The sequence below is a fragment of the Cricetulus griseus genome (genome assembly GCF_003668045.3).
Source record: "Cricetulus griseus strain 17A/GY chromosome 1 unlocalized genomic scaffold, alternate assembly CriGri-PICRH-1.0 chr1_0, whole genome shotgun sequence".
Taxonomy (NCBI): domain Eukaryota; kingdom Metazoa; phylum Chordata; class Mammalia; order Rodentia; family Cricetidae; genus Cricetulus; species Cricetulus griseus.
Window position 1 is genome coordinate 259892234 of NW_023276806.1, and position 15038 is coordinate 259907271.

The window sequence follows — 15038 nt, forward strand, 5'->3', positions numbered from 1 at the left end:
CCTGGGGGACTGGGTCTGTCTAACCCACAGTGTAATCCCCCTGCTTCCACACTGAGCAGCATGGGTAGCACTAGCTATCATCTGGCCCTGCAACTCAGGGACCTGTATGACCCTAGGGCTGTGTGACCCTGAGACATGAGCACAGCTGTTCTGGGTCAGGCTGTCGGACAAAGGCTGGATCTGGAACTCATCCAAAGCTTCAAGCTGTCAGAGTAAAACCAGGAACCATGGAAGCCAGAACCTTGTAGCTCTGGGTCGCTGTTTACATTCTCAGGGAATATGCCTTGCCAGCAGGTGAAGTCTGACCTGCTGCACAGCACCTCCAGGGTGGCCCCTCAGCAAATGTGCTAAAGAGAAGAAGGTTTTAAGTTTCCATGTGGGTCAGTGGTTACCATCACAAGATTCCTGAGATTATCAACTTAAGAAGGAAAGTTTATAGGTTTATAGTTTTGGGGGCTCGGACCCATGATCTATTTATTGGCCCTGTGGCATTGGGCCTGCGGCAAGGGAGCACATTATGGTAAGAGCATGTGCCAGAGGAAGCACCTCACACACCATCCAGGAAGTAAAATAGAAACAGGACTGGGTTCCCAATATACTCCTTAAGGGCAGACCTCCAGTGAGCTGACTCCTCCCTCTAGGCTCTACCTATTAAGGGCCCCAGCACCTCCCAATGACATCACAGACCCGCGACCAAGTCTTCCATGTACAGCCTTTTGAGGACTGTTCTCCAAACCATAGCAGTTATCAGCTGAGAAATGTTGTCACTCTGTAAATCATGTCACTCTGGTGCCAGGGTCTGAACCCACCACACGGACAGCCTTTAACCAGTGGGATTCTGCAGAATGGAGTTGGGGCTGGGGTGGAGAATGGACAGGTGATAGAACCCTCATGCAGCAAGGACCTGGTACCTCCTGAACAGCTGTTTCCAGATTGGAATTCCCTCATGCCTTGGGTCCACTGTGGGTTGGATTGTGCATGGCGGGGAATACACAACACAACAAAACAACCTGACTGTTTTCCCTCCATTGCAGAGCACATCTGTGATCTTAACCTGTAGGTTTCTCCCCACACACTAATTCTCAGGTGGGAGATTCACCCAACCCTGGCTTCACCTGGAACATCAGATCCCACAGGCCAAGACCTGGACCCCCCTACAGGATGGATCCCACTTCAGACAAAAGCTTCAGGTCCTGACTGGCATGGGTGTTTTTTTGATAGGTTCACTTTAAACTGGAGGTTTCCATGCCTTGAATTTGAATTCCTCTGGGCATATTTTACCATTTGCTAGAATTGTTCACAGAATTCAGAAAAACGTTTTACTTAAACTTATCTTTTTTATTTTAAAGGGGACAACTTAGGACCAACCAGGTGTCGGAGGCTCTGAGGTACAGGGAAAGAGCATGGGCTGCCATATCCTCAGGGGTCACTATCCTCCACAGCTCCCACATCTTTGTTAAACAACCCAGGACCACTTGCCCAAGGCTGGCACCACCCACAATGATCTGCGTCCTCCCACATCAATCAGCAACTAAGAAAATGTCCCACAGATATTCTGAAGGCAAATCTGAGGAAGGCAATTCTTCATTTAAGGTATTGGCTTCCCAGGGGACTCTAGTTTGTCAAGGTAACAAAAGCCAACCATCGCAGAAAGTGAAAGCCCTCTTTAACAGGGTCCTGTGCAGTGACCGTGGCTAGTGTCCTAGGAAGAGATGAAGGGGCTTCACCTCATCCTGGCATGGGCTGAAGCTTCCAGTTGTCTTCCATCCAGCCCATTGAAGCAGCTGAGTTTGTCAGGAGGTCTCCTTCCCCCCCTTCCCCCCTTTTTGTGATCCCTTTCCTCTAATAAAAAACCCTCCACTTGAACTCTGTCACATGTAGCTTTCTCTCTCTAGCCACTTTTTAAAATTTTTATTTATTTTGGTTTTTCGAGGCAGGGTTTCTCTGTATTGTTTTGGAGGCTGTTCTGGAACTTGCTCTGTAGACCAGGCTGGCATCAAACTCACAGAGATCCGCCTGCCTCTGTCTCCTGCGTGCTGGGATTAAAGGCATGCGCCACCAATGCCCAGCTCTAGCCACTTTAAAAATTACTAAAGTGTTTTTTTTTTTCTTAAGATTTTATTTATTTAGGTCTTTCCTAGCGATCTGCCATGGTGGATGGATGGAAGGCCCCAGCTAACATGGGGCTAGCTCGTTAAACAACTATAATAAAGCCTCGTGCAGTTTGCAGCAAGGAAAAAAAAAAAGATTTTATTATGTATACAACATTCTGCTTCCATGTATATCTCCACACCAGAAGAGGGCACCAGATCTCATTACAGATGGCCGTGAGCCACCATGTGGTTGCTGGGAACTGAACTCAGGACCTCTGGAAGAGCAGCCGGTGCACTTAACCTCTGAGCCATCTCTCCAGCCCCTAAAGTGTTTATTTAATTCCAAGTCTCTTTATACAGGTATACAAGTTTCCTAGGGACACCATAACTACCAAGCGATTTACTACCTGAGGGGGCCAGAAGAGCCTCAGGGGTCAGACTCACCCCACCCCCACCCCCAAGGCTCTGTGGGAAGCTCTGCTCCCTGCACCAAAGCTTCCCTCAATGTTTTGACAGTGGGAGGTGAAGATCCCCAGGTGCTTCACCCTGTCCTCACCTTTGCTTGCATGTTTCCTGTGTGTTCAGTATCCAAGCTCCTCTTTTGTAAGGACACAGGCCAGCCTGGACCAGTGCCCACCTAAGGATTTCATTTTAAGTAGGTGATGGGCACTATTGAGAACTACCCTGACCTTGTCTTCCTTACCCCTATAATACATTTATTTATTTGATAAGCATTTTCATATATGGCCGGAATATATCGTTGTGGCTGTTGGGGAAGCTCTGGGGATGCATTGTTGAACATGGCAGACTACTGACTTATGACTGTCCTCTGTTCATGTAACCTCTTTCATAGTGGGCTATGTCATTCATTATGGTCTGAATCTGTGTCCCTTGGCTACGATCTCTTATTCCTTTTAGAATGATGGCTATGTTTCTCATCAACAATAACCCAAAATGTACATTTTGGCTTCATTCTGGTTCCTAACACCCATATAATTTCCTTGGTAACAGGCCCTGGGAAGCATTTCTTGTTGTCTTAGGGTTAAGATTGCTATAATGAAATACCATGACCAAAACAAGTTGGAGAGAAAAGTTTTATTCGGCTTGCACTTCCATATCACTGTTTAGCATCAAGGAAGTCAGGACAGAAACTCAAGCAGGGCAGGAACCTGGAGGCAGGAGCTGAGGCAGAGTTCATGGAGGGGTTCTTCTGCTTATTGGCTTGCTCCCTATGGCTTGCTCAGCCTGCTTTTATTTATTTATTTATTTATTTATTTATTTATTTATTTTGAACTCACTCTGTAGACCATTTTTTTTTTCGAACTCACTCTGTAGACCAGGTTGGCCTCAAACTCACAGATAGAGCTGCCTCTGCCTCCCAAGTGTTGGAATTAAAGGCGTGCGCCACCAACACTTGCCTACAGCCCCATCGTACAGAAGCATTTTCTTAACTGAGGCTCCCTCCTCTGGAATGACTTTACCTTGTGTCATATTAATTTAAAACCAGCCAGCACATTATTCTGGTCCTTGTTCTCGGGCCCTGGTTCCTGACACAGAGCTCCTGGCCCCTTGACATTTGCAGGAGCATCTTCTGTCTTAATGAGGCAACTCTTAGTGGCTCCTAAATGTGGGGAAGTCACCAAAAAGACCAGCTCTGATTAGGAGCCTAGAGCTTTCTGTCCTGTCCCCTCTTCCTCTGAGAAGGATGTCCTCCATAGTCTCAGGTATTTGAATACTTGGTACCCTATATGTAGTATGGTTCTGTTTGTGGAGCTTAAAGAGGTATGGCCTTGCTGGAGAAAGTACATCACTGAGGACAGGGGAGAGATAAAAAATAAAATCTCATGTGGGCTCCCCCTAACCGCTCTTGACTTTGTGCTTGTGGTTCAAGATGTGAGCTCTTGGCTTCCTGTTGTAGCCACCATGCATGCCCGCTTAAACTCTTCCTTCTATAAACGGCCTTGCTTGTAGTGTTGTATCAGATTTGCCTTGGGAATATCTGTGGGACATTTTCTTAGTTGTTGATTCATGTGGGAAGACACAGATCATTGTGGGTGGTGCCAGCCTTGGGCTTTGTTGTTTAACAAAGCAAGTTGATGGAGCCATGGAGAGCAGGTCAGTAAGCATCGGTCCTTTATGGTGTCTGCTTCAGTTCCTGCCTTGATGTCCCTCAATGACAGACCATAATGTGGAAATAAGCGCTTTCCTCTCCCGGGTGTTTGGTCAGTGTTTTATCACAGTGATAGAAAGCCAGCCAGGACACCTTCCCTTAATCCCTTGAAATTTTTAGTATCTTTATGTTTTTTGAGACATGGTCCCATGACGGCGAGTAATCCACTATGTAGCCAAGGATGGCTTTGAACTTCTGATCCCCCTGCTTCTACTTCCAAAGAACTGGGATGACAGGTATGTCACCAAGGGATTACCTGCGCTGGGGATCCAACCTAGGGCTTTGTGTATGCCAGGCAAGCACTCTTATCAACTGAATGATACATCTTCAGCGCCCCAAAACTCACTTTTCCCCCAGATTTTATTATTGTCGTTATTGTGTGTGAGTAAATGGGTATGCACACCACACACAAGTGTTGGTTGTGTGTTCCCTGTTTCCACATTGGTTCCATGAACTGAACTGTAGCTACAAAGAGCGCAATGCTCTTGCTTCCCGGGATCTGTGGAGCCCTGAGGACACAGGGGCAAGTCCTCTGAGCTGTGAATGGGGGGGTCTACCCCATGGCTCTTCCAGCTGCCAGTCTTGGCGTACAAGGTTCCTTCTGAGGAGTGTGGGGTTAGCAGAACCGCTCTCTTTAAGCTGTGCGTGGATGCAAAGCAACGATCACACACACACACACACACCACACACACACACACACACACACACACACACACACACAGGTGGCCACTGCTTGATAAAATAAATGAACCTAGACAAGCCAGGCTAACCGAGGGCCTCCATCTGTCTTTCAGTGAAGCCACGAGCGGACCGGCGGCCAGTACGTAGCCACTGCCCAGACATCATGGTCAGTGGGTGGCGGAACAGCTCGGCAGACAGCACCCAAGGGCCAGATCCCAGGGCAGACACCTCAGGCGCTCAGTCCTCAAAGGGGCACCACCCGCGGATCCCCGCGCCTACCCGACTCCAGAATCTGGATTCTTAGGCGCCGCACAGGCTGGAGCTGGCCCCGGAATCGCGGGTCTTCAGATGGTACGGCCCGTACTCCCCGCCAGAGCCGCAGATAGACGGTTCCAACCGGCAGGGCAAACCTCTCCAGACGCGGAGGCGGGCGCAGAGGGGGGCGTGGCCGACGGCGACCTGAGCCCCGCCTCCGTTGCATAGTCATGAAGATGGTAAGCTCTGCCTCTGGGGCGGGGCGGGCCGCTACCCGCGGTGGGGCTGGGGCCGTTGGGTGGGGCCTGGCTGAAGGAGCGCGGCGGGGCGGGACCGGTCTCTGCCCCGCCCCACCCGCGCCCGCCCGCCCCTGCCTCGCCCCGCCCGCCGCGCCCCGCCCTCCGCCCGCCGCCGCGCTGGGCGGGGGCGGGGCCCGGGGCCTGCAGGCCCCGCCCCCGAGGTGCATATTGATGCGGCGCGCGTCGGCGTCGCCCTCCTCCCATTGAGCGAGGCTGTGTCGCGTGGCCCAGCGTCGGCGTGACGGTTGGACGCGGGCGCGGCACTGCGGGTCCCGATTGCTGCAGCCGCTTGTCAGTGTGATGAAGATTGGCACCCAGGTAAGCTGTCACTCAACCGCTCCGCCGCCGCCGCCGCGCCGCCGCCGCGCCGCGCGCCGCCCTCGCCGCCGCCGCCGTCCCTATCAATCACACCGGCCGAGGCCGCCGCTGCCGCCGCCGCCGCCGCCGCCTCCGCCGCCGCTCTTCCGCCCGGCCGGCGGGCGGCGGTGGTCGGGCGGGCGTGCCCGGGGCCGCACTTGACCCGCGCCCCCGGGCGGGGGCGGGGGAGGGAGCGCCGCTGGGGAGGGGGCGCCGCGGCGGGCCGCTGCGCGGGGCGCGCCCGGCTGGTTTTCCTGTGTGAGTGTGTGTGTGAGTGAGTGTGAGTGTGTTGTGGGGGGGGGATTTCAGGGGCGCGGAAATTTCTGGAAGGCGGCCGGGCGGGCCTCGGCGCTGGGCCTGCTCGAGGCGCGCGCCTAACCGTCGCTCACGGAGCGCGCGCGCGCGGCGCGGCGGGGCGCGGGGCCGGCGGGGGCGCGCGAGGCCGAGGCCGGGGGCGGCGAGGCAGGAAGATGGCGGCGGGGTCCGCGGCCCCTCCGGGGCGGCCCGAGCCCGCGTGGGGCTTCCCGCGGGAGTCCGCGGGCGGTGACAGCGCGTCGCGCGTGTCCGCGGCCCACCGGGAGTAGCGTCTTGGGGAGCGCTCGGCCCGCTGTCGCTGCCCCGCGTGTTGCTGCGAAGGGAAGCGGTGCCGAGGACTGAGGAGGACGGAGCCCGCCGGCCCCGGGGCTCCCTCCGGGCTCCTCCGGGCTCCTCCGGCCGCGGCCTGGCGGGCGCGGTGGGTCCCGCCACGCCACCCGGGAGCGCGGGCCGCGGGGCCCAAGTGTGAGCGCCCGCCTGGGATTCGGGAGAGCCGAGCTACCTAGGTGTCGGCCTCGCCCGCGGGAGCTTCTTGCAGAAGTGACTGTTTTTGTGTTTTTGTTTTGTTTTGTTTTTTTTTGTTTTGTTTTAGATGTGGGTGCTTTCCACTAAAGGATGGAAGAGCCCGCCCCTAAAGCAGGCCTCCTGTCATGGCATTAGAAAAATGAGCTCTCTCTCTAAAGGCTCTCGGAGGAAGGATTTGGCTGAGGCGGGGATGCGATGCTAGCTAGCTAGCTAGCACACTTGGGTTGCTCAGGTGGGGTCCAGGTGATGCAGGAGTCAGCAGGCCCCTCTCAGACCGGGGCCTGTGCGGCTGGAGCATCCCGCTGCAGTAAGATCCACCATTGTGTGAGGTGCCGCCAAAAGCCTGGCAAACTTTGTCACCAGGGGCACCAGCGGGAGTGCAGGCACCTTAAGAGAGGTCCGCGTGCTTCAGAATTGAGAAAGCATGGCTGGAAGGATGGCTCGTTCCCCGCAGTCTCTGATGCAGGCTGCCGCAGGTTTACGTTTTAGTTCCGTTTCTTTGGTCTTGTAGCCTAACTTTAGGAAAGTCCTTATTGTGAATTGTGGAAACAAAGTCACTATAGGAGTAGTAACATTCAGTTACAAGCTTGATTTTGATCGGTTATTGTTAAAGCTAGAACTGTCAAGAGGGGAAAAAAAAATTGCCAAAGTTCAAAGTGTGGATCCAGGAGCTGTAACTTTCCCAGGGTCAAACAGAGAACCAGCCGTGTTGAAATAGCTATCAAAAGTATCGCCCCAAAGTGGAGAGAGTCTCCTTTCAGCCCTGGATTAACTCACTGTGTAGCCAGGCTGAGCAGAGCCTCCAACTCCTTTGGGAATGAGGCGAGGTTTCTGTGACAACTCAGAGGCTTTGTGGACATATAACCACACTGGCCATTCTAGATCTCCTGATCATACTGTCTGCCTTCCTCCTCGAAGAGCTGGAGCATTCCTGGGAGCTACCGCAGATATTTTTGGTTTTGTTTTTGAAAGTTTCAGATACTTAGTTTAAAAGGTCCTCATTAGAAACCCATGTACATTCAACTATCTTTGTTAGGAATATGGATGGATGTCCGCCCTGCACCCCCCCCCCCACACACACACTGCTGTTTGGTGGTGGAGGTGACAAGTAATTCAAGTAATGGAATGGGGACTTGATGTCCTGATATAGTGGTGTGGCCTCATACTGGTTGAGGGTAAAAGTTTTTGGCGGATTCGCCGTGTTGAATCAGTGTGTCCTAAGTTCTGTTCGGATCTTGTATAAAGTGAAGTACGCTTCATATAGAAAACGTTGATGGTGGAGACCGATAGAATGAACACAGTCTGGGCCGGACGGTCATTTGGTGCAAAGCATCCTCAGGCCTGTCCACAAAGGCAAAGTGTTACATGACCAAGAGGATGCTAGGTACCTAGCCTGCTGCAGCCCCTTGTTCATTTTGTCAGCTTTTGTTTCTGGGAATTTTCTGCAAAAGGCATTCAGTGTGGTGGCTGGCCTGTGGTTGAAAAGTTCTGTTTCTGTGGTGGTCTGTGGTTCCTAGGACTGCCTTGGGAGCATGGGAAAAGGGTGGAGCAGCTTCTAATTCCAAGTATTTCCAGGGAGGTGTGGGGTTGAGGAAGAACAGCTGTAGTATATTCAGAATCTTGAAAACCACTAGGTAGAGCTCTTGCTGTACACAGCCCTGAAGTGGATTCGGAACATCCCTACCCCAGATGATTTTATTGTCTTGGGCCTTTCTCTGGAATTGATAGAATGTGTTCATCCTGATGTGTCAAGCCACAAACAGGCCCTTCTTCCCTCCTGAGGAGAGTTTAGTGTGGATTGTCAGTGCTCTGTGTGTGTAAGGTAATTTCTGCTTGGGCTAATCCTGCCATCCTAAAGGCCTGTATAAGTTGTTTAGCCCACCCTCTAATGGAGTAGAGCCTTCTCAGGTGACATTGTATGTGTGTGTTCAGTAGGATAGACGGTGGGAGTCTAGTGGGCCATGTTGTCTGGTCCTCACCCACCTCCACCTCACATTCTTTCAGTCCCTACGTCTGCTTTCTTCATCCTCTTCCTAAGACTTCTGAGCTGTCTTTCCCCATACATCATCACCTTCTACATGACCCCTGGGCAGGCGAGCTGCCTTTTTAAACATTAAACTTTTCCTTCCCAGCAACCACATTTTACTTCTGTGTGCATGAAGGTGTCAATTTTAGATATCCCATATAAGTGGAATAATACATTGACCTTTCTGTGATTGGCTCATTTCACTTAAGTAAAATTTTATCCATACTTTAGCTTGTGCCAGCATTTCCATATTTTTAAACCTAATAAAGTTCCATCCTATATATGCCCTTTGTTTTGTTCCACCCTTTGCTGAACCCTTGGTGCCTTTTGGCTATTGTGAATAATGTGGCCATGAACATGAGTATGGATATCTGAGGCTCTGATACAGTCTCAGAAGTAGATTGTTAATTACATTTTAAAGAACCATTATCCTGTTTTTCCACAGTGGCAGTGCAGTACTCCAGGTTTTCAGCTTCTCAACATCCTGACTTTTGGGTGTTTGGTTGTTTTGTGGCAAGAGCCCAGAGCTTTGTGAACAGTAGGCGAGCACTTTATCACTGAGCTGAACTTCTAGCACCAGTTTGCTGTGTTGTCCTTTTGTTAATATTGGGTATGAGGTGGCATTTTATAGTTTTAATTGCATTTCTCTAGTGATAGTGATGTTGAGTATCTTTTCCTGGGTTTATTTGCCGTTGGTGTGTTTTCTTTGGAGAATTTTCTTAAGTTCTTTGCCCACTTTTGAATCTACTTTATATATATGCATTTTATGTATAAATTGTTAAAGTACTTCTGTATCTGGCATTATCATGTAATTTTCTGCATGTTATCATAAATGTTTCCTATTTTAAAATTTTAAAGTTGGGCCAGAGAGATGGCTCAGCGGGTAAAGAAAGGCGCTTGCCACCAAGCCTGATAACCTGAGTTCAATCCCAAATCCCACATGGTAGAAGAAGAGAACTGACTTCTACAAGTTGCCCTTTAACCCCCACATTAGCTGTGGCATTGTATACACACAATAAAGAAATAAATTTAAATAAAATGTAAGTGTCAAGATTTCTTTTTCTTTTTTAAATATCTGATGGTTATGCTTAATGAGTCAGGGCCTTTGAGCATTTAGCTTTTGATATTGTCTGTGTTTTCCATCTGAAAACTGGCTTTCCTCTGATCTACTCAACATGGTACTAGCTTGGTTGTCGAGGAATCTGCTATGGAAAGGCAACATCTGTTGGGAGATGGGCCCTCTGGGGCCTCTTTCTATAGTGCACTGTTGATGTCTCTGGGCAGCACTGGCAGTGCCCGAGGGAGGAGGACCGTCCTAGAACAAGGGTGCTCAGCCTGGAAGAGTTAAGGTCCCTCTTTTCCACTTTGTTCCTTTGCTTTCCTGGTGATAGGGATTGAACCTGGGACACTGCACCTGGTAAGCACATATTCCCACTGTGCTGTAGACAGCACCCATCTCTCGTAGGACAAATAACAAGGACATTATGTAATCTTTGTGTGTCAGTTCGTGTCGATGCCAGTGATAGTCACATAGTCTTAAAGCTTTGATGATGAATTTAATAGCTATGACAACCCATCTAACTGGGCCTATCAAAACACATTCTAAAACCTGTAAAAATGTCTTTTGTTAGGGCCAAGGAGATAACAGGTAAAGTGTTTGCTACCCAAGTATGAACCAAGCTCAGATCCCCAGGCCAACATAAGGCCTGATGTGGTAGCACTTGTCAAGCCCCAGCAGTCCTGTGAGGTGGAAGGCAAAGAGACAAGAGAACCCTGGAAGCTTATGGGCCATCTGACCTGGCAAATGCAGCACCTGACAAAAAGTGGAAGGTGAGGACTGTGTCTCAAGATTGTCCCCTAACCTCTACACTCATGCTGTGGCCCACATGCCAGCACTCACCCTTATCCTAACACACACAAGTGTCTTTGTTATTAGAAATTTTCTATGTCTTTAATTTGGTTCTGTAGATTTTTATTTTGTTTTTTTCTTTTTTTTTTTGCTGTGTAGCCCAGGCTTGCCTCAAACCACTCTTCTGTTTGAGCCTCCCATGTGGCTGAGCTGTCTGAGTGTGGGGGTTGTAAGTGTGCCACTGCCTGGCACAGGTTTTGTTTTAATAGGATTTAATATCTGATTTTTATTTGGATATTAAGTTTTAAATGGCACCTTCTCAAGCTTTGTTTGAAAACTAAAGTGGTTTCTTGGCAGATGTTTCCTTCAAATGAGTTACTTATTGACTGTGTCTGTGCTGGGGGATGAGAACTGGAGCTGTTTATGATTTTTGAGCCCCAGTCACCTGAGATTTCTTACACAACAAAAGTCCCTGGACTTTATGCTAGGTGCTTAATTCCCTAAATAGCTTCTGGAGACGGTGTGCTTTTGAAGTCAGACCTTTGTCAGTGTTCTTAGAATGCCCTGGCTTTGAGGTGTATGAAAAAGCAGGTTTAATTTGGACAAAGACTATCAGTTCTTAGGAGGATTTGTAACAGAAGGAAAAGGAAGAGACACCCCAGCACTCCCGAGTGCTGTCTTTAGCCTTCTGTTGTCTGTCTCTTTTAGTGCTGGCTTTGCTCTCTGCAGATTCTAGACTTCAACTTGTCTAGAATGCCCAGATTTCCTGGATTAGGGTAGCTGAGGCTCACTTTGACAGCAGGTAGGACTGGTAAGTTGTCCTTTGTTGCCATGACAACTGGAAAGGAACACAGGACGCTAGATCCCATCCAATGGCTTGAGACATCACCAACTAAGTTGGTAAACATTTTAGGGGGAGGTTAAGAGGAGTATTCTGGGACAGCCAGGGCTACACAGAGAAACCCTGCCCCCAAAATAAATAAACAAATAAATGAAATAAAGAAGAAGAGAGACATTTCTCTTTGGTTAACTATACTTTATTTAGACCGGGAATTAGCTGGGTTTAAAGGCATGTGCCACCACCACTTAGCTTTAGTGGATATTTTTTAAGTGTATGAGTGTTTTTTGCCAGTATGTATGTATGTGCACCACAGGTGTGTCTGGGGTCTTTGGACGCCAGAAGAGGGTATTGGATCTCCTGGAAGTGGAGTCACACATGATTGTGAATGTCCATGTAAGTTCAGGGAAGCAAACCTCTAGAAGAGCAGTATGCCCTTCCATGCTGCCCAGGCTCACCTTCAACTCCTGGGCAAAAGAGATTTTCCTGAAGCAGCTTCTTGGGCAGCTGGACTGCAGGTGAACACCTGCACACCTGGCTTGTAAACATGTTTATATGTAACTGATAATGCAGGGTTGTTAAGGAAACCTACAGGGATAGAGTATTTCTGTTGACTTTAGGTATTGTTGTATGAAAAGAACTAGCTGATAACTGAAGATAGGTGAGGACAGGGAACATACTACACATACAGGGTGACTGAACAGAAAAACTTTAACAAAGGAGAATCGAGAAACAAAGCCAGTTGACACAAACCCAAAATATCAGGAACCACAGTTTGGAAGGGCTCAGTCTTTCATCTGATAAAGCTCCAGATTAAACAGAAAAGTGGCTTGTAGCCAAATGATCTGCCTATATAAGGCATGTAAGACTGGCAAGTAGATGGGAAACAAGGAGTGGAAAACTCAGCCTATCCAGAGCAACTGCCAGGCTAGACAAACTCCTGGTCGCTGTACTAGATAGAGGAGAAAAGCAGCGAGGTCACTGGATGTCACTGAAAGGATCAATTACTAATGTTAAACTTTCTATGCTTCGTATTATCCTTACTGAGATGCAACTAAACTAACTAGTACCTGCATATGTGTGCACAGCCACACACAATGAAGACAGAAACATATCTCAGAGAGAGAGAGAGAGAGAGAGAGAGAGAGAGAGAGAGAGAGAGAGAGAGAGAGAGAGAGAGAGGAGAGAGAGCTCCTTGTGACTACCAGCAGCTCAGTGACCAAGAAATAACCAAAGGAGTGAGAATGTCAGGCAGGACATGAACTAGATCACTCTGTGAGGATGTCACATACTTCAATCATCAGAAATGTCTCTGGCATTGCCAGATGTCCCTGGGTGCCAACATTGTCTCCAATTGAGAACTGCTGATACAGAGGATTTAAACAATATGACAAATGAACTAATAAGCATGGACAAAAATTTGTGCCTAATAAACAAAATGTAGATTGTCTTTGTCACATAAACACTTAACAAAATTAGCAGTGTGTTAGGATAAAAAGAAAATTTCAGGTTTCAAAAAAGTAAATCCTAACCAGGAGAGTTGTAAGTTCAAGGCTTGCCTGGGCTACATAGTGAAAACTTGTTGAAAAAACAAAACAAAACAGATCCCTCAGCTGGGAGGCAGAGGCAGGTGGATCTCTGTGAGTTTGAGGCCTGCTTGGTCTGGTCTACAGAGCTAGTTCCAGGGCAGCTAGGGCTTGAAAAAAAAAAAAAGAGAGAAGAGAAGAGGAGAAGAGAAGAGAGAAAAGAGAAAAGAAAAGAAGAAAACAGACTCCTCTTTTGAAACGGGGCAGAGAGTCCAGGTATGGTAATGTCTGCCTGTAATTCCAGGTCTAGGAAGTGGAGGCTTCATCAGGGGTTCAAGGTTCTCTTCAGCTATGAGACTCGTTCTCAAAAACAAGTAAACCTGAGCAAGTACTTTCATGAATGAGAGTCTGAGACCACAGTAACAAACCTGGTTTGAACTTTGAAAGGGAAGCCAAAGATTCCTATAGAGAAATTTTAAGTGCACACCTTTAATCCCAGCACTTGGGAGGCAGAGGTAGGTGAATCTCTTCCTTCAGTATATTTCTTGGAATAAAGAGGAGATTCCAAACTATCCCTATCCCGTGAGATGGGACACGCCTTTAATCTTAGCACTCAATAGGCAAAGGCAAGAGGATCTCTGAGTTTGAGGCCAGTTAGAGCTACACAGTTAGACCCAGTCTCAAAAAACAGTTTTCTGACTTACAAATGAATAACTGCATTACACATCCTTGCCTCCAGGATAAAGCAGGGATAGTACTTAGGAGAAACCAAATCCATAAGTACATTTACTAGAAAATAAGAAACTCAGCAGATTAAACTTTCAGCTTAAGATACAAGAAAAGTAAAATTAACCCTAAGAGGGACAAATCTCATGCTTGATAAATTTGATTAAGAAATTAGAGAAAAATAGTTTTAAAAGAGATATGAAGATAGATTGAAGGGGACAAATAAAGAACACATCACATTGGGGCTGGAGAGATGGCCCAGAGGTTAAGGGCACTAGTTGCCCTTCCAGAGGTCCTGAATTCTGTTCCCAGCACCCACATGGGAGCTCACAACTGTAGAGTTCTGTGAACTGGTGAATCCCACTGGCTTCTGCAGGTATCAGGCACACACATGGTGCACTGATGTGCATGCAGGCAAAGCATTCATGTATGAATCATAATAAAAAGGAACACCATTTGCTACTTGATGGTAATGCCTTTGAGGAGCTGTGGGGCATGTATGAAGAAGGCAGAGTCTGAGTTGACCTAGGTAGAGCATCTTGAACAGGCTCCAGGCACAGGTGAGTGAGTTCTATGGAATTAATTGAACAGGTAATTCCTATGTCATACAGACTTAGAAATCACCAAATAATTGACCTCCGCTGTGTACCCAGCATTGCAATAGTGGCTGGGAATGTGGGGATGAATAGAAACAGCTAAAGTTTGTGCCTGGAAGGAAATGAGCTCATCAGTGACTCATCAAAAGTAGTGTTCTATTACAGCTGTGGTAAGGACTGGAGGGGAGGCATGCTTTGCTCAGAATAACTGGTCCAGAGGTCAGGGGTGACTCATGCAATGAGATGAGAGGAGAGTGGGAGTGAAGCTATTTTAGACAGGGTTTCTCTGTGTAACCCTGGTGTCCTGGCACTCACTCTCTAGACCAGGCTGGCCTCACACTCACGAGATCCTCCTGCCTCTGCCTCCCGAGTGCTGGGATTAAAGGTGTGTGCTACTGCTGCCTGGTGTTTCTAGTCTTTTCTACAGTTATGTTCTTGTCTGTAATTCTAAGTGAGCTCCTTTTGTGTCTAAACTATTTTTTTCTAAATCTTTTTCATTGCTTTTTGCTCACAACTTTCATTGTAAGCTTGTCTGAAAGTACCCACCAATAAGCACATGACAGGCTGACTGGGAGTTTCTTCAACAAGGTTCATTAGTCCATCTGCTTTCAATTCAGCCCCACATAAGTCGTCATAGACAAGATGTAGGCAAGTTCTTTGCCAGAATGTACACAAATGGCCTCTAGTCCCACTCTCAATGGAATTCTCATTCCTAGTAGGAACCTTGCAAGCGCACAATATTTACTTTCCACATTCCTGTCAGCCTTCTGGCCTTCGAGGCT

General features: G+C 48.4%; 1 protein-coding gene across 8 annotated transcripts in view; it reads left to right on the forward strand.

Annotated features, from left to right (window-relative positions):
• The first annotated feature begins 5661 nt into the window (after window positions 1-5661).
• Pknox1 (PBX/knotted 1 homeobox 1) overlaps window positions 5662-15038 on the forward strand; it is a 42097-nt gene continuing 32720 nt past the window's right edge. For 4 of the 8 annotated variants that reach the window (XM_035450752.1, XM_035450751.1, XM_035450749.1 and 1 more), the window contains exon 1: window positions 6769-10551. The gene's annotated coding sequence lies outside the window, so the exon portion shown is untranslated. Of the gene's footprint in view, window positions 5817-6768; window positions 10552-15038 lie in introns of those variants that run through there. The other 4 variants (XM_027394375.2, XM_027394376.2, XM_027394374.2 and 1 more) reach the window with 4 other exon arrangements.